The sequence below is a fragment of the Mustela nigripes genome, chromosome 12, assembly GCF_022355385.1.
Source record: "Mustela nigripes isolate SB6536 chromosome 12, MUSNIG.SB6536, whole genome shotgun sequence".
NCBI classification, from domain to species: domain Eukaryota; kingdom Metazoa; phylum Chordata; class Mammalia; order Carnivora; family Mustelidae; genus Mustela; species Mustela nigripes.
The window spans coordinates 82,095,422-82,111,581 of NC_081568.1; positions in this window are offsets into that span (position 1 = coordinate 82,095,422).

Below are 16,160 nucleotides of genomic sequence, written 5' to 3' on the forward strand. Positions count from 1 at the left end.
GAGTGCTCTCTGCAAACCAAAAGGAAAGTAGCATCCTTATCTCCAAGGTGGAAGTTTTCCAGAAGAATCCAAACAGACATGCCTTGCCAAGTTTCCCAACATTGATTACACTTACTTTATATCCTTTGTCCTGTTAGACTTGTACACTACCGCCTGCTTGTTCTCAAACCTTATACAAAGACCCTAACGTACAACCATTTCTTCAGGTCTTTGTCTCTGTATGAAGGAGCCCATGTCCCACAAAACTGAGAATAGGTAAATATGTATGCATCTCTTGTCTTTGTCAGTTTAATTTTCAGACTTAGCTAGGGACCCTAAGACGGTCAAGGAAAAACTTTTACCTGCCCTACACAGCTGTACTACGTTGCTAAAAAGTTCCTTGTCCTCTATCTCATCCAAGGACATCTCTCTATCCATACCTGGCCTTTCTTCCCTCATCAGTTTTGCCTCTACTGGATCATTCCAACCCACATACACTATCAGATATGCTGTGATTTCTTCCATCTTAAAAAAAAAAAAAAAAAGCAACTCTTAACCTCATACCACCCTCCAGCTCTAGTCTAATTCTCTGCTCCATTTTTGCTCCTCAAAAGAGTTGCCTATAATCTCTTGAACACATTCCAGTCAATTTGAGTCCCTGCCAGTTCACTAAAACTACTATTGTCAAGGTCATCAATGACAAAGTGGCTAAATTCACTAGTTAATTGTTAACCCTCACCTTACTACACCAAAGAGCAGCATTTTCTTGAAATACTTATGAGGAGTGGAATGGAGGGTTGGATGTCAAAGCCCATAAAGTCGACTATATGTAGAGAACAACTATACTATACATACTATACAGAAAAAACCAACCCCAGCCTCTCCTGGGGGCCTCAGAGCCCCACAAAGGAGAGAGAACTGACTTGTGGGGTTGATGGTGACACTCATCTGCCTCTGCTACCAGAGAATAGCTGGACACTGGGTGTGAAACAGGAGACCCCTGCCAGGCTGTGTCCTGCACCCCCACTCCACTCTGACACCACTTTCTTCTAGAATGTATCCTTGAGCAGCTGCTTGCCGACTCCTGATTAGCTGTCCACAAAAGGCCAAGGTTGTGTCCTGAAAGATTAAAGGACCCAGAACCTGTTGGCTTTAGCTGGGCGGGTTGGCTGTAAGAACACAGGCCACCTGCCTACTCCAAGGACATTGGGGTACTCTGAAGGTGGAAACGTGTGCCAGGCTTGACAAGGGAAGCTACTGCCAAGGAATCTTGTGGCTCAGAATCCCAGCCAATTTGCACAACAGTCTCACCTGCTGTGTCCCCAAGGAAGAGAGAAGGAACTGCTAACAAACTCCCATTGCTCTGAAACTGGGTGGCTTAACTAGTCAGGGATTCGAGTTTGGAAATCTGCAAACCTCTCAAGTTCTTCGTTTGGTCTTTGAGACACCCATCTTGTGTCTTCAAGGCAAGGCACAGTGGTTGAACATAGTAGATACCCAGCTCACTCTGAGGGAACGATGATGACTGCCATGAGGCTGAAGTGAATGGGGTGAGCTTCAGCCCTGACCCTCTCTCCTCACTCTCTCCCCTCTTTGCTTTTCTCTCCCTCTTTATGCTGATTCACTACACTCTTCTGACCACCCTGACCATCTCTCTGTCACTGATCTTTTTCACCCAATCTTATGACTGTCTGTTTATGGAAATTCTCCCCTGGACTGTGAGGGTCTCCAGACTGGAAAGAACTGTGTGCTGTTCACTCTTGCCTCTCCAGTGCTGAGGAGAAAACCCTCAGTCCTCCTCCTGTGTGCCTCCTTGATTCTGTTGCTGGGACCACACTCAAAATACTTTTCACACCAGCTGTGGAGGTTTTTCCCACACCATGTAACGCTTGATACCAGCTGAGTGTCCTACAATTCAGCTCTATCTGGACATAGCGCCAGATCCCATGCCTTCAGGGCTCGGTCCTACAAGACTGCCCCTCCCCCACACCACTTCAGGTGCCAGTCACAAGTCCAGGTTGCTACCTGTGCTTCTGACTGATGGGCTATAAGTCAAAGGTTCCCATGATCTCTTCCTCAGTTTGATTTACTTGTTAGAATAGCTCACAGAACTCAGGGAAACCATTTACCTACAACTTACCTCTTTACTCTAAGAGGATATGATAAAGGATACAGATGCACATGCAGATGGGAGAGATGCAAGATGGGAAGGAACATAGAGCTTCCGGGACCTCTCTAGGTGTGCCACTCTCCAGCACTTGCGTGTGTTCTCCAACCTGGAAGCTCTTCCCAACCCACACTTTGGGGATTTCTGTGGAGGCATAGTGTAGGTACAACTGGTCATTAACTCCATTTCCAGCCCTTTCCCATTCTCTGGAGAACGGGGTGAGAACGGGGTAGGGGGATTAACATTCCAAGCTTCTAATCATGGCTTGATCTTTCTGGTGACCAACCCCCACCCAGAAGGCCCCCAAAGTCACTTCATCGGACAAAAGACACTCCTACGACCCAGGAAATTTCAAAATCTTAGAAGCCCAGGTCAAAACCCAAATATTAGAACAAAAGATGCTCCTAGTATTTTTATCATTTAGGACACTACAAGGGTTTCAGGAACACTGCAAAAGGAAACAAGTGAAGGGGAGACTAGAGAGCGGGTGGAGGAGGAGGGGAAGCAGAAACTAGGATGGTCTATTATCTCATAAGTGCCCAGCAAAATATCTGGCACACAGTATACGTTGACAAAATTCATGAATATACTTCACAGAGAATATGACCGTGAGCAAGTTCTTTCCTGTACCTGCACCTCAACAAAGTGACCAAGAGGGCCAAGATCATCTCTAAATTCCCTTATAGCTCCCCAAGATTTCAGATGTGAGCTAGAGACTCAAGGCAGGCAACACGGTTAGAGTTACTGGAACTAGGGTATGAAGTAGGAATTTGCTGGGAGAACAAGGCAAAATCTCAGGACAAGTTCACTATCAGGGTAAATAACTTGTGTGGCATCACTAAGCCAGACTTTTCTTCCCTCAGTTAAAGATGAGACTGATCAGACAGTTTTAAGAAGTTCAAGAAAGCTCAAGGAAATATTTCAGGGCAAGCAGCTCCTCCTAGGTCATCATACCATCATCCCACATGTTAGAGAGGACTTAGAAGGACTATCACATGCCAGTGCCTGGTGAGAGAAATACGTAAAACATGGAGTAAGGATGCCAAAGAGGAAAAATAAAGTAGGGAAGAAGCATGGTAAGTGGAAGTGGCGTAGAGGGAAAGACCTCCCTGGCAAGCCGCCATTTGAGAAGAAGAGTTTAAGAAGAGAGAGAGCGAGTCATGCCTGTGTTTAGGGGACTATCATTCCAGGCAGAGGGAGTGGCCAGTTACAAGGCCCTGAGACAGCAGTTCTTGGCCAGGCGAGTTTGAGAAATGGGAGGAGGCCAGTGCGGCTGGAGCAGCGTCCTAGAAGATAAGCACAGACAAGCAGTAAGAATCTAGGCACACAGTCTTCTAGGTCCCTGGGAAGTTGTTAGCTTTATCTCTGTAATGACATACTGAGAACTTTGAGCTGGGCAGAAACATGATTAGAACTCTGCTTTCACAAAACCACTCTGGCTAGTAACAGTGAAGTGACCTTGGGAAGAAGGCAAGGGGAAGAAAGAAACCAACTAGGAGGCCATTGTAATAACGTAGACCGGGGGGTGACAAGTGACCATGAATGTGCTAAGGGAGCAGTGTTTAGATTCTGGATCTTTCGTGAAGGTAGAGACGACAAAGTATGCTGAAAGATGAGAAGCTGGGAGTGAGAGAAGAGCCAAGGAAGTCTCAGTGCCATATGGAACACAGCCAAACTGGAAAAGGAAATAAAGCCAGATGTATTCGCTTCCCAGGACTGCCCAAACAAAGTACCAGAAACTGAGAGGCTTATGCAGAAATTTGTCATCTCTGGAGGTTCTGGAGGCTAGAAGTCTGAAATCAAGGTGTCAGCAGAGTTGTTCTTTCTGAGGGCTGAGGGAGAATCTGTTCCAGGCCTCTCTCCTGGATTCTGATGGCCTCCGGCATCCCTTTGCTTATAGATGGTGTGCTGCCTGTCTTCATGTCATCAGTGCTCTATGCTTGTCTGTCTCTGTGTCCAAATTTCCCTTCTTATAAGGACACCAATCAGTGGATTAAGACCCACCCTAATGACTCCATCTGTTATGCACTGAATTATGACCCCCCTCAAAATGTATATGTTAAGCCCTAACCCCCATACCTCAGAATGTGAGTCTATTTGGAAATGCACCTTTAAAGAGATAAATAATGTAAAATGAGGTCATATGGGTGGGCCCTCATCTAGTATGACTAGGGTCACTATAAGGAGAGAAGATGAGGACATGGACCTGAACGGATGGAAGACCATGTGAAGACAGAGAGAAAAGACACCTATCTGTAAGCCAAACAGAGAGGCCTCAGAAGATACACATCTCCTCCCTTTTAACATTGGGAGATGTAGTATATATGATTTTGTATCCCTTTGTCTTCTTCCCTAACAAATTGAGAGCATTAGTGCCAAAAATATGATCTTAATGATATTAATCATATTCAATTATATGAATGAACCATCATCGTAAATTATGCTTTTCTATTATTTTTTATAACTACCGCTTGTGAAAATCCTTACAGATAAATTTTTACCACCATATTGTATTGCTCTTTAAAAACAGAGTCCTAGAAGAGTAGTTCCTGGGTAAAAAGAAAGGACCATTTTGAAGGACCATTTCAACCCTGTCAACACTTTGATTTTAGACTGCTAGGCACCAAAACATTTTGCAAATAAATTTCGGTTGTATAAGCCACCCAGCCTGTGGTACTTTTCAAGCAGGAGAGCTAGGTTCTTGTCTCAAGGAGTTGAAGAATGAACCTCTCAGACAAAGGTGAGTGAGCAAAGCAATAGAGTTTTATACAGAAAAAAGGCTCTCAGGAATGAGAGGGATCCTGACAGGGTTGCCACTGAGGGCTTTTAGGGCTGGTCTTTTATAGGAAGCTAACCAGAGAGCTTAAATCTTTTTGACTTCTCCACTGACTGCACCATTGATTAAGGACTAGTGATAACATTTTTAATGGCTTACTTCTTTCTAGGATCTAGTTATTTTCTGTTGACCACAGGAAACTGTCATAAATAAGACTTCTCCCTCAGATACCTAGGGCAGGGTATGCCCCCTTATCTCGGGTTTCCTTACACCTCAATATTTTGGGGATTTCTGTGAGCCTGATCCTAAAGCCCTCTATCTATCTCTCCCTTACTCACTTTGTTATGGCAGCCCTAATGAATCTTAATTTAAGCATCTGCTAAAATCCTCTTTCCAAATGAGATAACATTCCCAGGTCCTGGGGGTCAGGACTGGAACATCTTCTGGAGGACATACTTCACCTCACAGCACCAGATGCAAAACAAGCAGAGAAAAAAAGACGAAGACAAAGTCTGGTGGCACCAGATCTCCAGTTCTGGCCTGGGAGCACTGCCAGATGCTTGGTTCATGCAGCTCCTTCTGGAATTTTCTGAGCTTCTCCAGGATCCTTCCAGTCAACCTCCTTTTGTGCTTAACTTTATTTAAGTTGAGCTTTCTATCACCTGCAACACAGACTGCTGACTAATCTGATGTGGAAGACAAATTTAGCCATTATGAGTTGATACACCAGAAGGAAAAGAGAAAGGGAGGGGAAGGGAAGGGACGGGAAAGGAAGAGAAAAGGAAAAAAGGAAAGGGACAGGGGACAGGGGAAGGGATGGGGACAGGGAAGAGAAAAGAAAGGAGAAAAGAGAAAAAGAAAAAGAAAAAATGAGAAGAAAAAGAAACCCTTTACTGTCAGGTCTTTTTCTATCTCCAAGTCAACCCAACTCCTAAGACCTCTGAGAGGTGAGCTGCCTAAGATATTTATAACTTCAATTCTCTATTTTTATACTTCTCATCTTCATTGTTTAGAAATCCAGTAAGATTTTTATTCATTTTGTTTGTTTGGCAAAATTGTATCCTTAAAGGGCAATTCATCTTACAGTGTTACTACAAAACGGGAAATCTTCTCTGTAACAGCAGTAGCAATTAATGGCACACATTTTAAAGTAGTCTATTTAAGATATTTCCTGTCTGAGAATATCAACTTTAAAAGACTGATCTCTTGCCAGACTGAAGACCAGAAATTACTGAAGGGAAGCTGTAGTCATAATACAGAGAATGATGATAATAAAACCAAAGGCATGGGGTGCCTGGGTGGCTCAGTCATTAAATGCCTGCCTTCAGCTCAGGTTATGATCCCAGGGTTATGATCCCACATGGGGCTCCCTGCTCAGCGGGAAGCCTGCTCCGCCCTCTCCCACTTCCCGGGCTTGTGTTCCTGTTCTCGCTGTGTCTCTCTGTCAAATATATAAATAAAATCTTTAAAAAATAAAAAATAAAACCAAAGGCACACAGAAAGAATTTCAGATGAAGTACAACTTAGACAGCTAAGGGGTAACATACTGCACCTCAGTGTAAGTTACCAAATCCTTCTCCTTCCCACAAATTTTCCAGGGGAAGAAGGAAGTATGTGCAGTAGGGTACGGAAGAGTTGGAATGGGTGGAGGGTGTTAAAAAAGAAAAACCACAAGCCAAAAAGGGCATCACTTGGGCCAAATCACCAAACCAGAGCTCAATACCAAACCTAACCTCACCTGATTGCCTTTCAACCTCCCCTTGGAAATGTGAATTATAAAGGGTCAGTCAGAATTTTCTGAGAAGCACAGTTAGGTAATCTGTCCATGGAGCCTCTCTTAGCTCCAAAGGAAGATAAAGTGATTTGGATAACAGAAGCAGCTGCAAAGACATACAAATGGCCAATAGACATATGAAAAAATGCTCAACATCACTAGGCATTAGGGAAATACAAATCAAAGCCACAATAAGATACCACCTCACATGATTCAAAATGGGTAAAACTAACAAACCAGAAAACAACAAATGTTGGCAAGGATGTGGAGAAAGAAAGACCCTCTTATACTGCTGGTGGGAGTCCAAGCTGGTGCAGCCACTCTGGAAAACAGCATGGAGGTTCCTCAAAAAGTTGAAAATAGAGCTACCCTATGACCCAGCAATTGAACTACTGGGTATTTACCCTAAAGATACAAATGTAGTGATCTGAAGGGGCACCTGCACCCCAATGTTTATAGCAGCAATGTCCACAATAGCCAAAATGTGGAAAGAGCCCTGAGGTCCATCAACAGGTGATGGATAAAGAAGATGTGGTGTATATATACAATGGAATACTACTCAGCCATCAAAATTGAAATCTTACCATTTGCAACAATGTCAATGGAACTAGAGGATATTATACTAAGTAAAATATGCCAATCAGAGAAAAGACACTTATCATATGGTTTCACTCATATGTGGAATTTAAGAAACCAAACAGAGGATTATAGTGGAAAGAAGGGAAAAATAAAAAAGACAAAACCAGAGAGAGAGAGACAAACCATAAGAGACTCTTTTTTTTTTTTTAAGATTTTTATTTATTTATTTGAGAGAGAGCATGAGAGGCGGGAAGGTCAGAGGGAGAAGCAGACTCCCCATGGAGCTGGGAGCCCGATGCGGGACTCGATCCCGGGACTCCGAGACCGTGACCTGAGCCGAAGGCGGTTGCTCAACCAACTGAGCCACCCAGGCGCCCCCCATAAGAGACTCTTAATCCTAGGAAACAAACTGAGGGTTGCTCAAGGGGAAGGGGATGGGGGATGGAATAACTGGGTGATGGACATTAAGGAGGGCACGTGATGTAATGAGCACTGGGTATTATATAAGACTGATGAATCACTGAACTCCACCTCTGAAACTAAAGATACATTATATGTTAAATACCAATTTAAATTTTTTAAAAATTAATTAAAAAAAAAAGAAAAGTAAAATAAACCCTTATACTTAAAGAAAAAAGAAAGACAGACAGACCAGCTGCTACTCTTCTTCTAAGGGAAAGTGACCTGGCCTGGAACAATCCTTTCTCTTGTTTTTTGTTTTGTTTTGTTTTGTTTGTAACTTCCTTACCATCCCCTTTCTTCCTATAAAACTCTTTTACTTTTGGGGCGCCTGGGTGGCTCAGTGGGTTAAGTCTCTGTCTTCATCTGAGGTCATGATCCCAGGGTCCTGGGACCGAGCCCCGCATCAGGCTCTCTGCTCAGCAGGGAACCTGCTTCTCCCTCTCTCTCTGCCTGCCTCTCTGCCTACTTGTGCTCTCTCTTTGTCAAATAAATACATAAAAATACTTTTAAAAAAATAAACTCTTCTCCTTTGTACAACTCCTCAGAGCTCCCATCTACTTGCTAGACAAGATGCCGCCTGATTCATGAAGCGTTTAATAAAGCTGATTAGATCTTCAGATTGGTTGTATTTTGCTGTAATGAGAGCAAGCAGGGAGAAGACAGGTGGTGGAGAAGGAGGCAACCATGAATGTCCCCAGGGCAAAGGAAGAATGGGTGGAGGGACAACAAACAAACACTGCATAACTTTGCCTTCAGCTAGTTATTACATTATTTTTCTCAAAGTACTATCTGATTGATGAGATCAAAAAGAAATGAGAACGTTATCAGTCTATGACATACCACCCAAGAATAATGACAGCTCTCAAATACTGAATCCATTCCCAACCCCAAAGAGATTGCTTCCCAAAGGCTTTATATATTCAATCTTGGCCACGGTCTGAAGAAGTGGCATTTGTCTTAGACTGGGCTCCCTGAAACGGACTTTGAGGCACGAACTTAAATACAAGAAGACTGGGGATGCTTCTGAAGTGCAGAATGCAGTGTTCCAAAATCTGGTTCCAGCTGAGACTTTAGCCAATCGTATAGGAAGCTCTGGTGCTGGGTGCCCCACACCTCCACCCACTGAGGTAAGGGGGCTGGGTGAGCCAGTTCCCTTGCAGTGGAGGACAATTTCTAGTAAGGAGCACTGCTTTGGGATGGGGGTGGTAGGGGAAAACTCTGAAGAAGGGAACTTGGAACACTACCACCACACTGATTACCACTATTAGCCACAGTTTACAGATGAATAAACTGAAACTCAGAGAGGCTAATTAACTCATGTACAGGGAGTAAAATCCAATCCCTCCAAATGTCTATCTAAAAAGGCATAAACTAGTAGATACAAAATCACTGAAGGAAACTGGAATGATATGAAGGCAGAACACACAGGAGTGTCCACATTAAAGGCACTGATGTTTCTGAAAAATGAATAAGCCAACCAAAAGAGGTATTGGTGCCTATAGCCATACCACCCTGAACATATCTGATCTCAAAAGAGGCATGGTGGCTTACGAAAGTAAGCATGGGAAAATAAAATCCAAGAAGTAAACATAGATACTGAAGAAATTGCCCCTTGAAAAGTTGATTCAGGGGCGCCTGGGTGGCTCAGTGGGTTAAAGCCTCTGCCTTTGGCTCAAGTCATGATCCCAGGGTCCTGGGATGGAGCCCTGCATCGGGCTCTCTGCTCAGCAGGGAGCCTGCTCCCCCATCTCTCTCTGCCTGCCTCTCTGCCTACTTGTGATCTCTGTCAATAAATAAATAAAAAATCTTAAAAAAAAAAAAGTTGATTCATGTAAGGACTTTGAATAATTCTTCCCTCAAGAGAAAAGAATATTCTTTTCCTAAAATAGTTAGATCAAGATTAACCTAAGCCATCAAGCAAGTGCCTCCCATCTTTGCTCATAGAGCAGGCTGACCTCACCAATAAGAGCATTTCTAACTGGTGTGGTAATGATATCTCAAAAGAAATAAAGGGGTTCCTGATTTTAGCTTCCCATTAGCTTAAACGACCACTGCAGATGATATTACACAGTGGTTGTGTATACTTGGTCACCCCATGTCTACCTCGAAGACACCTTACAGATGAAATGAAAACAGTGGCCACACATGCAAGTTAAAGAGTTAATTCCAGGAATTGTAACAAATTCACATAAACCCTAACATTATCCTTACATATGACCAGGCGTAACAGACTTGGTTTTTCATTATAGTTGCTACCATTTCTGTTACATATGGTGACCAGGAAGCTGGGCCAACCTGCAGTTTTTGCATAAAATATCATTTCAATGATGCTCTCAGACCCTCCCTGGGACAAATGATTAAGCAACTGTTGAAGGATGGGGAGATCATTCTTAGTCCTCCTAAGATACTAATTAGTCCATCAACAGCTGCTTCCCTAACATCAGAGCTGGAATAAAGAGGAAGCTTAAATGCTAATTTCTCTGGGCACAGATCTTAAAAGATTGACTCATCTAACAGGATATATGATACCAACCATCCAAAGAAGCCCTATGACCTGGGAATGAATGATGAATATCATAGTTTATAATGAATCAAGGAGGGGACTCCAGAAGAAAGGGCCTATCCAGACTACTCCTCTGCTAATCCTGGGCTAGCTGGAGTTCACGGTCATGTTACTAAGAGAGAAGGCAATGAAACCAGAAAAAAATGGTTATGCTAGTTCCAGGTTATGCTAGTTCCAAGCATTTCTAGGACTTTAGAGGCTTATGTAAGGGGAATAAATAATTCTTTGGTAAGTCTATTTATCCATTTTTTTCTACTAGTACTTAGCACCTGGCACAGAACATATGAGAACACGAAGAAAAGTGAGATATGGTTCTTCCTTCAAAGGGCAGACTGGGAATTGCTGATTGTTTACTCTGCATTCATTCTGCCCTTCTGTCTTCAAAATAAAGCCCTATTTTCCTTCAACTTTTCACTCCACCCCGGTTCTGGGAGTGGGCCTTATTGCTCTAGGAATGATCTCCATTGCCAGTGATTGGCAACAAAATGAGCATATGGCCCACTTTGGACCAATGAGACACTGAAGAGAGGTTTACTGGGGCCTTCTGTTAATTAGCTTCCATTCTCTTGGAAACTAACAAGGAAGTGTCCCTAACTCTGGCTAGCAAATACCCTATGGGCAGATAGCCCTGGTTTGACACCATCCCTGTGATGGAGGAATCCATCAGACGGGAAAATTTGAGTATTCAGTGAACACTGTGGAGCCCCAGACCCATCACCACTACAGAGCACACTGCTTTCATTGCCCCGTACACGAGCTAACAAATTCACTTTATAGTTTAAAGCCAGCTTAAGTTTGATTCTATTACTTGCAACCTAGAGAATCCTAATGGGTAAAAAGCTAAGAATTTGAACTTAGCTCCCCCAAAGAGGTATTTTCTGGAATCCCAAGCCACAGAATAAAAAGCCTTAGATAGTACACTTCTCAGAGATGGGCCTGGGTCTAATATTTCTTCATATTTCTGGCATCCTTACAAATACCAAATGCTTAATCTCTCATGGAATTCAAATAAGATAATGTATAACTAAATTCTCTGGGAGAGGAAATTCTTTTCAAATTAAATAGTAAATAGTCACTAATACAAGATTTTCATAAAAATAGGTAACGTTTCTTGGGCCCTTAATATGTGCCAGGCACTGTTCTTTGTGTAATTGCTTTGAGTAATTTGCATGTATTAACTAATTTAATCTTCACCATAACAGGCACTGTTATTACCCACAGTTTATTGGTGAAGAAGTTGAGGCATACACATTTGCTCAGATACATATTAAAAAGTTTGCTGCCTGTGTGGCTCAGGTGGTTGTGTTGGACTCTTGGTTTCTGCTCAGATCATAATCTCAGTGTCATGGGATAGAGCCCCACATTGGGCTCCCTGTTTGGTGGGGAGCTTGCTTCTCCCTCTCTGTCTACCCCTCCCCATGCTCCCACTCTCTCTAAAATAAATAAATAATCTTAAAAAAAAATTCTGCTTGCTTAAGAGGATACTTCTTGGTAGTTGAATTACTAATGACTAATAAAAATAAAATTTTCAGGGGCGCCTGGGTGGCTCAGTGGGTTAAAGCCTCTGCCTTTAGCTCAGGTCATGATCCCAGAGTCCCGGAATAGAGCCCTGAATTGGGCTCTCTGCTCAGCAGGCCTTCTTCCCCCTCTCTCTCTGCCTGCCTCTCTGCCTACTTGTGTTCTGTCAAATAAATAAATAAAATCTTTAAAAAAAACAATTTTCAGACTCCATGTTTCAACCAGTAGGACTTACCTTGTCAGTTCATAGCAAGATTGAGTTTCATCTTCTAGGCAGGATGAAGGGGTAAAGAATACAGATTTGTCTAGTTTGTTTATGCACTTCACATGCTATGTTCGTTTACAAATTCTTGGAAGCCTGTTCTTTAATTTTGCCACAGTCTAAAGGTTACTGACACGTCTGAAACTCTCCTCCATGTCTTTAAAATCAATAAAGATCCTAAGGAGGGTGCTTGATGGAATGAGCACTGGATGTTACAGGCAACTGATGAATCACTAAATTCTACCCCGGAAACTAATAATACATTCTATGTAACTAAATTGAATTTAGATTTAAAACATTTTTAAATCAATAAATGTCCAATGTGTACTACATGCGGTTAACTCTTTCATTAAACAATTTTGGGGAACCTACTACATGGTAGGCAGCTTTCTAGATGCTAAAGAAATATCACTCAACAAAACAAATGTACTTGTTGCCCTCAAGGAGCTTAACTTGCAGTGGGGGAAAGGGATGTAATACAAATCATCACACAGATAAATATGAAATCACATACTTTGCCTTGAAAGAAAAGGGGACTGCTGAGAGAGAAAAGGTATATCTCATTTAGTCTGTGTGTGAGCCAAAGAAAGCCCTTCTGAAGAAATGCTATCAAACATGAAGAAAAGAGCAGTAGATATCTTTTATTATTTTCTTACCCAGCATCAATTGACATTCTTCTAGAACCACAGTCAGAGCCTTTCTGGACTTGCACACCCTTCCCACGCACACCGCGCTGGTGACAGATCTGCAGCCCCTGGCTGCTGGGGTGGGGCCAAGATTAAGCTGAGCCAATCAGTGTAAGCCAAGCGCGTGCAGATGAACACAGGGCCTCCCTGAAGCCAATCACAGCAGCAAGGTCCCATCTGGGGGCTTTGTTTGAAGCCGGCCTCACCCACAGCACTGAGGAGATGACCTTGAAATGGGGAAGACTTATTTTGAGGTATTTATTTTTTTTTAAAGATTTTATTTATTTATTTGACAGAGAGAAATCACAAGTAGATGGAGAGGCAGGCAGAGAGAGAGAGAGGGAAGCAGGCTCTCTGCTCAGCAGAGAGCCTGATGCGGGACTCGATCCCAGGACCCAGAGATCATGACCTGAGCTGAAGGCAGCGGCTTAACCCACTGAGCCATCCAGGCGCCCATTTTGAGGTATTTAAATGATACCCGCCAGAGGTAGTGTGCATTGGACTATGGAGATGGTATGGAACACGGAAAAGAATGGAAAGATTCAAAATATACTTTAGAGCTAGAGAACGATCCGAAATAATTTATCTCTGCCCAGACCCATTGCTTTCTTATTTTGACTTTGTGTTTCAGAGGCCTAGGGGCGGCATGAAAAAATTAGTAAGCTGAGAACCAGACAGCATTTCTGGGGTTAAGTCAGTTAAGTAGGATGTGACAAGTCCTTTGCTTTCTCAGACCTATAAAAACAAGAGTGAGAGTGCCTTTACTTTTTTCCTTTAAGTGCTGACATTCTAAGCCTGATCACAGGAAGCTACCACATCAAAATATTTGAAAGAGATAAGTGTTCCTGACTTGATTAAGGAAATCAAGAACGAAAGCTTACAAGATGCCAGAGTATAGTCATTTTACGAACGGTGAGGGTAAAATAACCCCCAATGGCCTAAGAAGAGGTAGAAGCTTTTGATTCTGATTTTGTGGTGATAGTTTATTCTATGCAGTTCGCAAAATGGCCAAAATCATATATGTGGCACACTGTCAACATAACCCACGCTGATCTGGATTCAGATTCTGCTACATTAAATCTGGTCCTCCAGGGGCACCTGGGTGGCTCAGTTAGTTAAGCCGTCAACTCTTGATTTCAGCTCAGGTTGTGATCTCAGCGTCCTGAGAGTGAGCCCCACATTGGGCTCTTGCACTCAGCGCCGAGTCTGCTTGTCCCTCTCCCTCTCCGGAGTGAGTGTGTGCTCTCTCTCTCTCTCTCAAATAAATAAAATCCTTAAAAAATATATCTGTTCCTCCAAATATAATAAACAGACTGAGATGCAGAAAAGGTACGTGAGCAGTACTGGACACAGCTAACTTCAGGCACTTTTATTGTAACCTATTCACTATAGCAGGATTTCCCAAAAGGTGTACTTACATGTTTTTAAATGGACAAATAGGTATTTTATTTTCCTATTTTTTTTAAGATTTATTTATTTGTAAGAGAGAGAGAGAGAGAACTCATGAGCAGGGAGGAGGAGCACAGCGAGAGGGAGAAGCAGACTTCCCACTGAGCAGGAAGCCCAATGAGGGTCTCAATCCCAGGATCCTACGATCATGACCTGGGCCGAAGGCAGATGCTTATCTGACTGAGCCCCGTAGGCACTCCAAGACTTCATATTTTTCAAGTAACCGCTATACCCAACATGGGACTCAAACTTACAACCCGGAGATCAAGAGTCACACACTCTGCCTACTGAGCCAGCCAGGTGCCCTCAAATATGTATGTTAATGGTTATTTCCCTGGTGTTGTGTTTTCTTTACAGAAATATCCATTACCTTAATGTTCCTGCCCCTCTCTGTTTCCTTACTCATTACTGCCCAATTAGTGGGTTTAGAGGAAAAACTAAGTATGGTAGCTCAGTCTTTCCTTCTCTATCCTTTCTGATTCTGTTTCCTTCAGGGAAGACGACTTCTGTGGCATCCTTGGCTGTGAGGTAAATAGGGCCACCCCGCCGGGAAGGCCTGCAAATGGATGTATCAGTCCAAACCTGAGGTCCACCCCTAGGGAACCCATAATTATCCAGCATCTAAGCAACATCTCCCAGTACAGCTTTTATTAGTAATGAACCTGATGTTTTGCGCTCTATTTTCCTGATTCTTTCTTACCTTTCAGGTGGTCCTAAATTTGAGTGAGGGAAAATGACGTTTATTGAGTCTTCTCAAATTTCAACATCTATGTATCCACCTTGATGGATACTGGAAAAACACATGACCAATTAATTAAATCCTATGATTCCATGAATACTATCGTTTAATATGAATCTAATTCTTTTAAGGGAGGAAGTTTGATGTTGATTAAACAAAAAATATTTTAAAGAACAGTAATACAGGTGGTGCAAAACTGTGAATTTGGCAAATATATTAAATAATTATGAATTATCTGAGTAAAAAAGTTTGAAGATTACTCTACCCAAAAGGAAAATGTGATACAAGGCATGTCTTGGCTCCACCGAGTTTCATCATACCAAAAAGATGGTCAATTCAGAAGAAAGGCTTATAGTTGATGAAACCTTATATAAGAAACGTATTGAATAGCAATATAGTAAGTTAAGTTGGTAATTATCAGTGTAAAAGAATAACCTTAATAAGTATGTTTTCCAATCTCAGGGGCCCAGCAGCCACACCAGTACATTCCTGCTCATCACACATTCTTCTTTTTTTTAAAGATTTTATTTATTTATTTGACAGACAGAGATCACAAGTAGGCAGAGAAGCAGGCAGAGAGAGAGGAGGAAGCAGGCTCCCTGCTGAGCAGAGAGCCTGATCCAGGGCTCGATCCCAGGACCCAAGATCATGACTTGAGCCAAAGGCAGAGGCTTTAATCCACTGAGCCACCCAGGCGCCCCTCATCACATACTCTTCTTCTTTTTTTTCCTAACTTTTTTTTTTTATTCTTAAGTGCACCCCCAAAGCCCAGCTGCTGGTCTTTAGACCTATTCAAAGAAATAGAATCCCTTGGAAGCTAGCAATTCCATGATTTGGACAGAAAAAAAAATTAAGAACATTTCTCCAATATCCTATTGTTGCCAAAAAGCAAGAATGTGTTAAGAATGTTAGGAGAATTGTCTAAAGGATAAAGAAGCCAACAGAAAGAACAGCCCCCACCCTGACTATAAGGTGAACATTTTTTTAAGTAAAATCTTTATTGTTAAGAATAAAGTGAGTGGGGGGAAGTCAGAGGGGGAGACAAACCATGAGAGACTGTGGACTCTGAGAAAAAAACTGAGGGTTTTGGAGGGGAGTGGGGTGGAGGGTTGGATGAGCCTAGTGGTGGGTATTAAGGAGGGCACGTATTGCATGGAGCACTGGGTGTGGTGCATAAATAATGAGTCTTGGAACACTGAAAAATAA